Genomic DNA, 6,954 nt, shown 5'->3' with positions numbered 1-6,954 from the left:
CTCCGGGGTTCGAGGCTGGGCTCAGCGCCTCCCGCCGTCCAACGCCGCCCTGGTTCCCCCCTAACCCCGCCTTTCCCTCGCCTCAGTTCCCTCACAGTGGAATGAGGACCAGGTCTGACCCTGAGCAGTCCCGGCTTCCTCTTGGCCCCAGTCTTGGTCACAGCAGTTGGGGGCAACCTGTGTCCTCTAGCTGGAGCGCCAAGGGGTCCTTGATTGAGCGTGACCCCGCAGCGCCCAGCGCAGTGCGGGTTAGAAAGGGGAATGAGTGGATAGAAACGAGTGAGAAAGCCCCGAACCTGCACCCACTAAATTGTTTCTACCTCCTGATGTTGAAACCAGACTGGCGTTCTTGAGTGTGTTTTGTTTGAGCCAGTCTGGAGCCCCCACCCACTTATCTTCTTGCTGTTCTGCAAACCTTGGTTTAAAAAGAGCCCTGCTGCTGTTGGCCAACCCTGCCACTATGCAGTTGGCCTTGAGGAGTCTAGCAGACAAAAAGCATCTTCTATAGGTGAGGCATCTATCTCTGGGCCTAATTCCACCTTCATCCGCGTATTTGGTGGCGCAGCGCGTCTGGCCGGAGCACACAGCATCCCCAGGGCCTGGCACAGTGCTCGGCACATAGTAGGTGCTCATGAACTGTTACGTGGATACACAGTAGATACTCATTATATTTTGGGCAAATGGTTATATAGTAGGTGCTCATGACTGTTTCGTCAATGGACACAGAATTTGTGTTCATTCCATTTTAAGAGAATAAACACATAGTAGGTGCTCCTGGCCTGTTGCATTAATGGACACATAATAGCTGTCATGACTGTAGTGTGAATAGACACAGAGTAGGAGCTCATGAACTGTTTTGTGATAGATGAAAGACCAGTAGGCCCGGAAGGTAGTGATTTGGAAGTAACCCCACCCCCACCCGGGTTTCCCTCGTGTGGATAATGTGGAGTGAGGTCGGGTTAAACATTAGTGAGCAGATGGGCCCGGTGGGAAGTCCAGCTTCGCTACCTAGCGCCTTCCAGGAGAGTACTGTTAAGGGCCGACTCACCGGGTCCAGCGGGTGCGTTGGGAGGGGCGGAGCCTGAGGGACGCAGAGCGCCCCCTCCCGGCGTCCGGGATCGTGGGGATTCAGCCCGAAACTCGTCCCTGCAGCCGTCGGTGTCACAAAGTTTGATCTCTACCAAGCCAGGCTCCAGGCCCTCGGGGAATCCACGTGCATGAAAAAGGTACACAAGGGCTAATTTTATATCAGTTAAAAATGCTTACCGAGTGTTTGCAGGGTGCCAGGCACTGTGCAGTAGTGCAATAAAGAGTGACAACCTCAGTTGCCCTTGTTCTCCTGGAGCTTATAGTCCAACAGGAACTGAATCCAGTGACCAGGGAAATCTAATGATCTGCGAACCATAAAGGGGACTTGACCATAAGGAACCTTCACCCTCAGAGGAGGAAACTGAGGGCACAGGGAGGTTAAGTAACTTCGTCAAGTTCTTAGAAGCTGGTAGGAGGTATACTCCAGATTGCAATCTCAGTCAGTCTGATTCCAAAGCTTGTGTTATAATTTACTATGTCCCTGGGGCATCAGATGGCAGGATGGGGTTTTGAGACATCCAAGAGGGCCAGGCTCTGAGAGGGCTTCAGGGGGTTGCCTTTTCCAGGAGGCAACATCTACTATAGCAGTCTGTCCAGGACTGGCTTCCTCCTTCTTAGTAAAAGTAGGTAAGGAGAGGTGTCCTCTTACCCCACCATCATGCTGAATTTTCTCTCTCCAGAGTCCTTACTCTGAGCACTCATTCTTTGCTACCTATTCCCTCCCATGTGTAATGGACTCTCTCCCCTGTTATATCCTAAATTCCCCAAGGAGTAGGATACAAGGGCATTATTTGCTTTGTCACTCCCTCTGTAGAGTTCCTCCCAGGATCTGGAATATAGTATATGCTTCATAAATATTGCTGTTATGAACTGAATGTTTGTGTCCTCCCTAAATTCATAGGTTGAAGCCCTAAACCCCAATGTAATTATATTTGCACATGGAGCCTTTAGAAGGTAATTAGGTTTAAATGAGGTCATAAAGGTGGGGTCCCCATAATGGGATCAGCACTGTGATAAAAAGAGAGATAAGCCCTAGCTGGTTTTGCTCAGTGGAAAGATCATCAGTCTGTGGACTGAAGGGTCCCAGGTTCAATTCCGGTCAAGGGCACAGGCTCAGGTTGCGGGCTCAATCCCCAGTGTGGGGATGATTCTCTCTCATCATCGATGTTTCTATCTCTCTTTCCCTCTCCCTTTCTCTCTGAAATCAATAAAAAATATTTAAAAAGAGAGAGAGAGAGAGATGATCTCTCTCTCTCTCTCTCTTTGCCATGTAAGGACACAACAAGGTGGCCATCTGCAAGCAAAGTAGGGAGCCTTCACCAGGAAGTGAACCTGCCAGCACTTTCATCTTGGATTTCCTAGCCCCAAGAACTGTGAGAAGTAAATGTGTGTTGGTTAAGTTCCCCAGTCTATGGTATTCTGTTATAGCAGCCTGAGTTGACTAAGAAAATTACAGATAGATATATTTTGGGGACTGAATCTTGTCCCCTAATCTTTCATCAATAAACATTTATTGAACATCTGCTAGGTTCCCATTCATTCAACAGATGCTTATTAAGCTATTATTATGTGTTCATTCAACAACATTTATTGGGGGTCTACTGTGTGCTCAGGGTTAGACACCCCATCCATGTCTTCAAGGAGATATCTCAATCTAGTGGGTACCCCCTGTCTGTCAGTACCCAGAGGGAAAGTGGCTAATTTATTCACATACATTGTTCTTTAATGCACAATGCTAGTTCCAGCAGGGAACTCAGTATACACAGTTTCTCTTTTTCCAGAACCTTTACTCTAGCCAAGGAGCTGAGAGTGAACATAAAGAAGTGAGCCTTAAAAACTACATTGCAGGCCCTAGCCCATTTGGCTCAGTGGATAGAGTGTCGGCCTGTGGATTGAAGGGTCCCAGGTTCGATTCCGGTTAAGGGCACATGCCAGGGTTGCAAGCTCCATCCCCAGAAAGGAGTATGCAGGAGGCAGCTGAACAATGATTCTCTCTCATTATTGATGTTTCTATCTCTTTCTCCCTCTCCCTTTCTCTCTGAAATCAATTTAAACAAAACAAAACAAAACAAAAACCCTACATTGCAGACATAGGAAAAATGATAGGAACTAAGATAGATGAATGGCAGCAGACCATGAACTCTGGCCCTTGAACTTGGCCCAGCCATCGGATCTCTCTGAACCTTAGTTTCCTACCTGTAAAATGGTGGTTCTCAGGCCTATTACAGGGCTGTGTGAGGCTCAGTGGAGAGGGTACACAGGGGACTTCCACCAATGCCTGGTGGGGAGAAGGAGCAGTGCAACAAATGGTAGCTATTGTTATTGAGGAAGCCTGCACCTACTGTGAGTGGGACCAGGCACAAGGATAGAATGGTGGAGGGAGTGAGATCAGGATGACGTATTAACCTTGAGCTGGCAGCCTGATGAACATCTCTCCAGTTGGCACTGTCTTGTCATGCCTGCTGGCTTGCTGTGCCTGCAGGGCTGGGACAGACTATGGGTGGGGTGTTTATTCTGGGAAGCAGCCCTGGCTGCTCCTCACACCCTGGGCCAGTGAGAAAGGAGGGCTTCAAGTCAGAACTGAGGCCCCTTCTGGGCCTGGCCTGGCCCTTAAAATCCTGCCCAACTGCCTAAAGGGTCCGGGGCTGAGAATGCCCAGGAGGCACAGCCCTAAGGATCAGCTGGGTCTTTCAGGTTTGGGGCACACTCTCGCTGTGGGACTCACCTGACCCTCAGGAAACTGGTCCTAGAGGGCTTGAAGCACTCTGCTTTTGGAGTTCTGGAGGCCAGACCTGGATGTCAGCATGGAGGTGAAGCTCCAGGGCTGAAAGGTGGGGATGGGTGACACTGGAGGTGAGGATGTGACTTCTCTGCTCCTAGAAGAGACCCTGAGTGCTTTAATCAGGGTCAGCTTCATGATATTCGCCTGTGCAGTCCCACAAGCTTGGCACTTAGAAGGGCTCATGCTTTGGGGCTCAGTGTTTTCCCATCACCATCTTGAAATCCTTAATCTTTTTTTGTTGTTGTTAATCTTCACCCCAAAGATATTTCTCCCCCCTCCCCCCACTGACTCTTAGAAAAACTGGGAGGGGGAGGGAGAGAGAGAAACATTGATGTGAGAGAGACACATGGATTGGTATGTGCCCTTGACTTGGAATCGAACCCGCCACCCTTCTGTGCCCACGCCGGCGCTCTAACCACTGAGCCCATCGGCCAGGGCTTTTAATCATTTATTAACACACGGCCCTGCTATTTTCCTTTTGCATTGGGTCCGGCCAAAGGTCCAGCCTGTCCATCCTTCATGCTTTGGTTTCCCTCTGTATGTAACTTCTCCCTCCAATGGGGCATTCACACCCACCCCTCAGCCACACCCACCCATCCAGCAGTGCCCAGGTAAGCCCATTTCGGTAAAGTCGGTGGCGGGCTAGCACCTCTGAATAGCCCAGGCCTGCTGTGTAAATGGTGGGTATGTCACTCAACTTTTCTGAGCTTCGGGATGACAATATTGTACTTACCTCGGTTGGACTGTTAGTAAATACAACAGCCCAACTGCGGGAGGGTTCAGAGAAAAGTTCATATAAAGGGTATGGTGCCTGGTACAGAATACGCGCTTAATAAATTAGAGCTATTATGTTTTAAAAATGAGGATTACTACAGGCGCTATCTTGGAGGGAGCGAAAGAGGGAGCGGTCAGCCCCGAATCCCCACGGACCTGCCCCAGGAAGGAGGAGCCGCCCCTCCTGTCTTCCCTGCTTGCCTGGGAGAGACCCTCCGCTCTCTTCCCCCTCCCCCTTGCCCAGGGCAGGGACGAGGGGGCGGAGGAGCGGGAGCGACACATTTTTGAGTCGTGACCAAGTGGAAACTCCCTCCCCGAGGCGGAAGCCGGGGGCGCCCCACTGGGGCCGGAGCCTCCGCCGGGGCTGGACTCGCGGCCGGGGGGCCGGGCACGGCGGGGGACCCGGGTCCCGCCCCTAACCCTCCTCATGAATATGAATGACCGGCCCGGCCAGCGGAAGCGTGAGGCTGTCCCGGCCCGGCTGGCCCCGCCTCCGCCTCCGCTGAGGGCCCGCGGCCGAGGGGCGTGGCATGGCGGCGAACGTCCCGCCTCTCCCGCCCGCGCGGGGCCTTTTTCCGACTGGCACGCCCCGGACGTGACCTCGCGGGTGCGCGTTGGAGCCGCCCGCGGGGAGGTGCCTGCGCCCCCAGCACAGGTAGGGCAGTCCTTTGTCCCCGGCGCCACCCCCCGAAACCCGGGTGCAGCCGCCAGCCCCGGCCCGCGGCCCCTGTGCGCGCTGCCCCTCTTGCTCCGGCCCAGGGCGGGGTCCGGCCCCTGAGCCAGGCTCCTGGGCGCGCCTGCAGCCCGGGTACGTGGTAGGAATCCTTCACTCACCCCGGCGGGCGCGGACACAGGGTAGAGGCTGTAGCAGAAGCCCTGCCCTCAGAGGGCTTACGGGCCAGGGCGAGGGAGGCCCGCGGGGTGCATCAAAAGAATGTCCAGTATGTCAGATGCGTGTTAGCGTGAGGACAAAAGCGGGGAAGGGCATCAACCAGTCGGCTAGGGAAGGCTCTCTGTGTGGCTGGAGTGGAGAGGGGAGAATGAAAAGGATGGAATAATGATAATGGCTCACGTGTTGAGCAGGTGCCAAGCCAAGTGCTAGATGCTTTATGCATATTATTTCCTGTAATCATCAGGACAACCTAGACCTGGGCACTACTGTTAGCTAAGAGGAAATCGGTGTCAGGGAGCCCAAGGAGATTGATGTCATTGCCTGAAACACACCCACGAGACCCAGGGTGGGGTGACCTTAACCAAGATAGGTTCTCCACGCTACTCCTCAGTTTCCTCCCAAAGTACTAGAGGGAGGGGCAGTGAGTGACTTGAAGGGAAGGATGGGCTGTCTGGGCCCTTTTTGCTGACAGTTTGCCCCCAAAAAACAATTTACCCAGCAGTTGGGGCCCTGAAACCCAGCCTAAAATTAGTGTGCAGAACAAAGGTGTAGTATGAGTTTTCCTGGACAGAAGTCTCTTCTCTGTTCTCCTGGGAGAGGCTTTTGTTGTCTGGGAAGCACTTGTCACTCCTCTAGTCTCTGGAGCAGGTACTAGTGGCTTTGGGGAGGGAGAATAGAACTGGGAAGAGGCTGCTGCTAGCAGTGGGTTGGGGGGAAGCCTAGTGCCCTGGAACAGTAACAAAGATGGTGTCAGCCAGGCAGGCTGTGTATACCCACCAGCAACTGCAGGGCAAGCAGAATCACCGAAATATCCCTGTGAGCCTGGAGAGATTAAAGCACAGCCACAAAACTCACCCAAGTTTGCACCGGCAAGCAGGTTCTCTGACCACCGACCAGATGTGGTGGGAAGGGCCTCAGGGTTGCCGATCGGGGCTTCCTTTGCTGGCTGTCCCCATCGCTTCTCTGCTGTAGAAGTGGGGGATGAAGGCCTGTGGGTTTTTCATGGAGACCTCTGCTCCAGCCTGGTTCAGCTTCAAGTCTTGGCCTTTGGGTTGGGATGTAAAATGTGGAGGATTAGGAGTGGGACCCAGCCCTCTGAGTTTGAACCTCAGGAGACCAGTGAGTCAGGTCCTGGTGGTACAGGACCACAGGGGCACTTACTGTTAGACCATTTGGTAGATAAGAAGGAGACTCAAGAGGTTAAGTGGTTCACCTGAGAGCCCACAGCTATGAAGTAGCAGAGATGGATCCAAGTGCAAACCTCTAGAGTCCAGAGCCCAAGCCCTGCCCCTTAGGGAGTGGATTCACCCCAACAGAATATATGGTCATGTGTTTGCTATAGTGGAGACCCTCCCACCAAACACACACACACACACACCACACTCTGTGGGACCATAGGGATGGGGAAGTGATGATG

At 52.8% G+C, this 6,954-nt stretch overlaps 1 protein-coding gene across 1 annotated transcript in view; it reads left to right on the top strand.

Annotated features, from left to right (window-relative positions):
* Positions 1-5,143: 5,143 nt before the first annotated feature.
* Positions 5,144-6,954, top strand: part of TFAP4 (transcription factor AP-4) — a 38,307-nt gene continuing 36,496 nt past the window's right edge. Inside the window, exon 1 of the mRNA XM_080681319.1 lies at positions 5,144-5,300. The gene's annotated coding sequence lies outside the window, so the exon portion shown is untranslated. The remainder of the gene's footprint in view (positions 5,301-6,954) is intronic.

The sequence above is a fragment of the Plecotus auritus genome (genome assembly GCF_963455305.1).
Source record: "Plecotus auritus genome assembly, chromosome: 7".
In the NCBI taxonomy this organism is placed as follows: Eukaryota; Metazoa; Chordata; class Mammalia; order Chiroptera; family Vespertilionidae; genus Plecotus; species Plecotus auritus.
Note: the sequence above shows the minus strand (reverse complement) of the source record. Positions and strands in the feature narration are given on the sequence as shown.